Below are 7,182 nucleotides of genomic sequence, written 5' to 3' on the forward strand. Positions count from 1 at the left end.
TTGCCATTTCTCTCAGTCTCTTCCTGAATGTGGCCTGGCTCCCTAGGGCTGAGGGGATTAGGTGTGAAGTGGGGACAGTTGTAAATTTGGGTTCAAAATTAACTGAAGAGCTATAGGTCTCATTTGATTCTGCTTGATCTTCCTGGATGTCTCAGCAGTCTGGGGGCAAAATTGGAATCTGTGGTGATTGCAGGAGAATCTTCTCTCCAGGACCAAATTTACGTTAACCCTTTAAGAAGAAAAATAATCCCAAAGGCCTTTGATCTCTTTGTGTATATAATCATACCCATCATGAAATTAAAAAAAAAAAAACAACTTGAATATTAAGAGTTCAGTGACCCTAAACTTTGCTGATGTGCACAGCTGACAGAGTTCAAGCAAAACAACTAACTGTCGAATAAAGGCCTCTGCACAAATGACCTTAGCATAGTCTTGACCCCTGTTTCTCTAGAAAAAAGACAGAAATGATTAAAACTCTACTCCAACTATTAACATTTCATCATGAGCTTTCTTCTCTGACATATGGGAAGTATCATTTATGAAAAGATGCCAGTTCATAAGGAATGAGATAGATTATGGAATATTAAAGATGATAAAACTATGTCTGGTATTAATTGAAACATTTTTGAGCTACATTTCATCTCCAAAGAAATAACTCCTTTCTGTAGCTTCTAGAGTTGCAGTTCACTTTTGTTACATTTATGATAACACACACACACATACACACAAACACACACACGCACACAGACAATATTTATTTAAGTGATGAAAACGGAAAATTTGGTAACGGGTGTTTGAAAGACGTTTCCAATAAAAAATTTAAATTTCTTAGATATTTCTTAGGTATTTTGGAGAAAATCAATCACATGATAAATTGTTTCACATTGGAATAACATAATGGTTGTTAACTTGCAACTACTTCTGTCAGAAATTAAATGATAAAAATTTCCCACTGGAATTTTTCTGTTGCCAGAAAGGATTCCTTATTTTCTATTTGTGAAAAGCAACTCTTTTTGAAATCTAGAGTAAAATTTGGAATAAAGCCCTTTAGAGAGTGAATAGACTAAATGTTATTTGGAATAAATATAGTTGTTGTTCTTGGAATATTAAAACATATTTTTCAATATTCCTGGGCACCTAAAGTAGTTTTTCTCAGACTATAGATCATTATCATCATCAATTGAGACATAAAGGGAAAAAAATACAAGGGACAAATAGGCGGCTTATTATTTTTTGTGTCCTTAACAGTTTTTTTGGCAGAATTGACTCTTGTTAGGCTTCTTGAATGGCTTCTCTTTTTTGGAGGCATTCATTACATGGTTTTAATTTTACTTATAAAATTTTGTTACTTAGTTGGTTTTAGGAATTTATTTGCTCTAACTATTCTTAGTACATGAGAATTGTTTGTGGCTCTTTAGAAGATAATGCATAGAAAAATAATTCTGATATGCTCTCTGGTGTGTATGTGTGTATGTATATATGTATGTATGTATGTATGTGTGTATGTTTGTTATGTGTGCATGTTTGTGTGTATGTGTGTATTGCATGTGTGCACCGTTTCCATAGGCTAAATCCTCAAAGTGGAAAATTTTATTTTTATTTATTGACGTTTAATGTCTGCCATGTGGATGGGCACATCTTCTGAATTATGAACTTTTTGTGTGTCAGTTAAAAATATTTATCTAAGATTATAAAGCTTTTTCTCAAATGCTCCAATATGTAGGCTTTGTACATAGCTAGTTAATCATCTGAAAATCTAGTCAGGAAGGTCATCTATCATAAACTCTGCTCGTGGGCCTGAATATGAAATTTGTCTCTCCATCTGGCACTCCCTTGCCCTCAGATTCAGGTAGCATTGTACATTTTCAATCAGCCTCTTGAAGGGAGCAGGGCTGTGGTGCCTATATTTAGAGCTGAAGACTTGGTTTTGAGAATCGCATCACATTTTTATTACATGTTTTAGAAGACTCATCTGTGTTGTCATTTAATCTCTTTTAATTTCTCCACAAACCGTGAATAATGATAATCCACTGCACATAATTTTAGAAAGAATAAATAATAAAAAGGTAAAACTATTAAAAAAAGTAAAACTATAAAGTCTTATAAAGTTCTCAAGAAATGCTAGGTATTATTTTTTGTTTTGAAATTTAAAGTTACGCATTCCACTTGCCCTGGTCTTCAGTTCTTATTCACTCAGCAGAAACATACTGAACCTCTGCTAAGTGTCAGATCCTTAGTAGGTACTGGGATTTGGTGTTCACTTCCTACCTGGAGCTAAAAGTCCGGTGGGAAATCTGACTTTAAAGAAATACATTATTAAGTATGTAATCATGCCTGCTGATAAAAGCTGAGGTGGAAGAATGCTTATTTCTAGGAGAGAGTGTAATGGAGATTTAATTTAGATTGCAGGTCCAAGAAGCTGTGTTTGAAGAATCGATACCCCATTTGATGTTGGATTATAAGGAAAAGCTAGGCAGGTGAAGAGGGGATCGAATTCCAGCAAGGATGTTGCATGTACTGTAACTCTGAGGTGGAAAACGAGTCTAGAGTGCTGAAGGAATTAAGTGATGGTCAGTGCGGCTAAGGGGTAGTGAATTGAGGGTGGGGCAAATCATGAAGGATGAGGCTGGAAGAGGCATGGGCTAGATCATATTAAAGATGTGGGTCTTATTGCAGATTTGGTTGAGTGGCATGAGCTGATTTATGTTTTAAAGAGTATAAACCTAAAATAATAAGCCATATCATCAGCCACACCTGTAATACCTTTTTCAGTAGCTTGATGGCTCTTGTAAAAATGTAGATACTTGGACGTGGTTCCATAGCGTAGTGGTTAGCACGTCTGCTCTACACACAGAAGGTCCTGGGTTCACAAACCACTGGAGCCACGGTCCATGGTCTATGGCCATGCCACCCGGAACAAGCCTCTAATCTCGGAAGCTAAGCAGGGTTAGGCCTGATTAGTACTTGGATGGGAGACCACCTAGGTGCTGTAGGCATAAATAATAATAAATAATAATAATAAAATGTAGATACTTATCATAAACATTCAAACAATTTCCAAAGGAAGACAAAATTCATTTCAAATCTCTTAAGTCAGAGAGAGTCGCTCTTAACATTTAGGTGTATTTTCTTTTACATGGTATGCGCACATCATTACAATTTTATATCCAGATGATCAAACTGTATTGCTTTTTTCCTCCAATGACACTCGATAACATATAGTGGTCATCTTTTCATGTCAACAGTGATGTACATCTGTATACTTGATGATGCTTAGTTGTCCTTTGTAGTCAATTACACTAATTAGGTTAATTCTCTATTGATGACTTTTAGCTGATTCCGATTTTTTGCCAACATAATGATGTGATGGGCTCTTGTACATGGGTATATTTCATGTATATGATTATCTCATTAAAGCAAATGTTGAACTGGGAAAATGCTGGATTAAAGAACATGTACATTTTACAATTTCAGGCATATTGTCAATCATCTGGAATTTACTTTAGAGAAACATGTGAAGAAGAATTAGAACTTTTTTTCTTAAGCGAATAGCCAGTTAACTTATTCAAAGAAAAAAGAGGATGGGATTTTAAAGCAACTGAAACACCAGTTTTATTCTTTGCAAACTTAAGGCTGGTTTCCTCTCACTTCTTTGTTTTCTTTGTATATGAGTCAGTTTCTCTTAGTGGACCGGAAAGTATTTGTAGTAATAGAAATATTTGCCTTGGGCCACACCAAACTCATTCCCAGTTGGGCTACTTACTAGCTATAGGACCAAAGACGATGGGCTGTTACAGTGGCTATAATTTATCTTTAAAATACTTTAATATGGACGATATCATGTGTGAATGAGTGGACATAAATTAGTTTTAATTCATGACTAGTTAATATTTAAAGTATCTTAATCCAGAGTACACACCAGGGAGGTGCTTAGTTAGTGTTGGAAAAACTCTAATTGGGACTTTACTTTCTAAAGGCTTTGGATATAAACTTTTTTTAACTATTACTATCTTAATCTATATTAAAGGGTTTTCAATTAACATAAGAGATTATATTTTATGGGTGAAATGTACAGTGTACCAGATATGTGTGTCAGTTAGAAACACTGTGTAGGTCCATGGCACCTCCACCTTCACGGCAAAATTAGAGGCACACTGGCTCCTACTCTTTGCTGTACCTTCTATTGTTCAAACCTTGCGTACCTAATTCAAACAGAAGTTCAACTTCTATGGACTGCCTCACCGCTTGCCTCAAGTGGCTTTTTCATTCAAAGTCCTCTTTGGTCTAAGTGTAACTGAGTCCAAGCTTGTAACAGCCAGTAAGTCGAAGCAAAATGGCAAAGCGTTGAGGCAAGAAAAGCAACTTTATTCCAAAAGCCAGCAAGCCGAGATGATGGCGGACTGGCATCCTAAAGAACCATCTTAAGTACAGAATTCAGGCTTCTTTTATATCAGGGAAGGGGAAAACAGGAGGAGCAAGAAGTGATTGACGGCTGCAGACATCTGGGTGCCACCAGGGGTCTGAGAAAGATTGTGAAACTTCTTTGTTCTTAGTCTGTTGATGTGGGTCCTGTCACAAGGTTCCTGCAAATATTTGGTAAACAATCATTATTTTTGTACATAATTCCCTCATCTTTTCGGGAGAGTTACTTTCTAGTAAGGGGCTTTTTTTGTAAAACTCAAGCCACAAGCGGAATTCCTCTAATAATTAGTGTGTCTATATGCAAGGCTAAATAAGAGATTCTAGTTGATGTGAGTCCTGTCACAAGGTTCCTGCAAATATTTGGTAAACAATCATTATTTTTGTACATAATTCCCTCATCTTTTCGGGAGAGTTACTTTCTAGTAAGGGGCTTTTTTTGTAAAACTCAAGCCACAAGCGGAATTCCTCTAATAATTAGTGTGTCTATATGCAAGGCTAAATAAGAGATATTAACCTGAAGGCCATGAGAACAAAGCAGGCTTGAACAAGATGGAGTCAGAGACCAAGCATTTCGCTTTGTTACATAAGGGGCACAGAGCTGGGATGGGAGAGTTACTTTCTGGTAAGGGGCTGTTTTTGTAAAACTCAAGCCACAAGCGGAATTCCTCTAATAATTAGTGTGTCTATATGCAAGGCTAAATAAGAGATATTAACCTGAAGGCCATGAGAACAAAGCAGGCTTAAACAAGATGGAGTCAGAGACCAAGCATTTCGCTTTGTTACATAAGGGGCACAGAGCTGGGACAAGACCAAGTCTCCAAGGACGAATTTTATAATAGTTTCTGTACCTACTATTTAATAACTATTTGGAAGTACTGTTGAATTTGGACTTGCTTTTTTTGTAGCGTACAGTATATTTCGTATAACATAGAACAAGAATGTGGGGAAGAAGGCCCACAGTCTTCCAGAGATCCACCAGAAAGAATTTGCTAGTTGTGCAGGTTAGTTCGTAATACTAGGAAGGTCTCGGAGGTCACTTTCCCCCTCTTTTTATAAAAATGTTCAGCCTGGAAACTTTCAGTGACTCATAACTGCTGGGCCCCCTTGGGCAGCTTCTGAGCTGAACTGAGGTTTGTCACAAAACTTTCCCCATGCTGCTACCTTTTTGAAAATAAAAAGCCCATACCAAAAATAATGGCAGGTAGTACAACTATTACTACAGTTTTTTTTTTTTTTTTTTTTTTAGGAGGGTCGGGGGATGAGGAGATTGTCAAATCACAATGCTTAAGAAAAATCCCCTTTAAACTGCTTTGTTCTCTCTCCCCAGTCTCATCTCCTACCCCCATGCTGCCTCAGGTTTTCCATTTACTGTTTTTTTCTTTCCATTTTCCCACTTTTATAAGCCTTCTAAAATCCCGTTTATTTATGGTCCACACTCTTACAGCAAATCAAAATTGTTGCTCATATATGCCCGTTGGCACTATAGAGCTTTTTTTGTTTTAAAGGAGGCTGCTGGATCCATTGCCTTTATAAACCCTCAGGCAAAAGTTTCAGAAGGATGGTGCCTTAGTCACCCAGGGCACCTTTTTCTCAGATGGCTGCTTCATGGCTGCTGGCCCACCACGGCGCACACTTACTTTACCTCCACACATCTTCCGGCAACTGCTGGCAGGGTCGAAACAGATGAAGAAAATTTGTACTGCAGGGGTGTGTCCCAGGGAGAGGGAGTATTAATTTCCAGAGCACATTTGAGTCTGCATTCCATTTCCTTTGGCATGGTGTCAGCAAACAATACGAAGTTTGAAAAAGACATTTTGGATAGTGTTTACAGGGCCCTTGGATGCACTTACTGTTTTAGAGGTATGAACTTAACTATTGTTAAAATCTTTTGATTAGCACATGGAGACCATGCCACTTTAGGCCTGCTTTGGACCAAACTTATGTTCCACGAGTTCCCTGTCATTCCTTCCTTATAGAACTGGCAGAGAGCTGTGAATGTTTCCTTCTTGACTCCTTTGGAATGCTTTAACATTTTAACTTCCGTGCTTCCAGCACTTACTGTTCACGATAAGTTCTTATGCTTCTTCTGAAGTACATTATGGTTGTACTTTAATTTTAATCACTACCTTTTTTGACCACTTAGCTTATTTTTGATCCTCAACGCTACAAGGTGGATAGCGTGTAATATGGAGAGGCAGCATGTTCCATTGGTAAGGGCACAGGGAAATAATTCTTATTCTACCACTGGCCAACTCTATACCTTTTGGTAATTACTAAACCTTCTATATTTTAGTTGCCTCATCTATAAAATGAGTAGAATAACAATGCTTACTTTATAGGATGGTTGTGAAATACAAATGAGATAATATACATAAAATGTCTGGTAAGTAACATTTATCATTCCCCTCATCATTCAAGATTATAGAATTGGAAAGTGGGGCAGCTGGAATTCAAACCCAGACTTAACTTTCAAGCTTGTGAATGATCATGTTTTATAATAAAGGTAACAGGTAATTAAGACTCGCATTTTATATTGAGTTCTTAAAATACCTGCTGGGTACTATTCTAAACACTTGCATTATATTAACCTCTTTTATAGTCATGTCAGTCCTATGAGATTGTTAAAATATTACCACTATCCACTTTTGAAGATAGAGGAAACAAGGCCCAAAGAGATTAAGTAGCTTGCTCTAACCTCCTGGTGAAAGTGGTGAATGAACCATGTGCAGACTCAGTCACTACTATGCAGTCTTCTCAGTT

The 7,182-nt window shown here is 37.1% G+C and overlaps 1 long non-coding RNA gene across 1 annotated transcript; it reads right to left on the reverse strand.

Annotated features, from left to right (window-relative positions):
- Window positions 1-4,344: 4,344 nt before the first annotated feature.
- LOC112470253 lies at window positions 4,345-6,162 on the reverse strand. Its single transcript, XR_003042896.1, has 2 exons — window positions 5,997-6,162; window positions 4,345-4,583 (listed from the first exon to the last, which is right to left on the reverse strand). It is a non-coding gene; the product is annotated as an uncharacterized LOC112470253 (long non-coding RNA).
- Window positions 6,163-7,182: the final 1,020 nt, after the last annotated feature.

The sequence above is a fragment of the Pteropus alecto genome, unplaced genomic scaffold (genome assembly GCF_000325575.1).
Source record: "Pteropus alecto unplaced genomic scaffold, ASM32557v1 scaffold3, whole genome shotgun sequence".
Classification (NCBI taxonomy): Eukaryota; Metazoa; Chordata; class Mammalia; order Chiroptera; family Pteropodidae; genus Pteropus; species Pteropus alecto.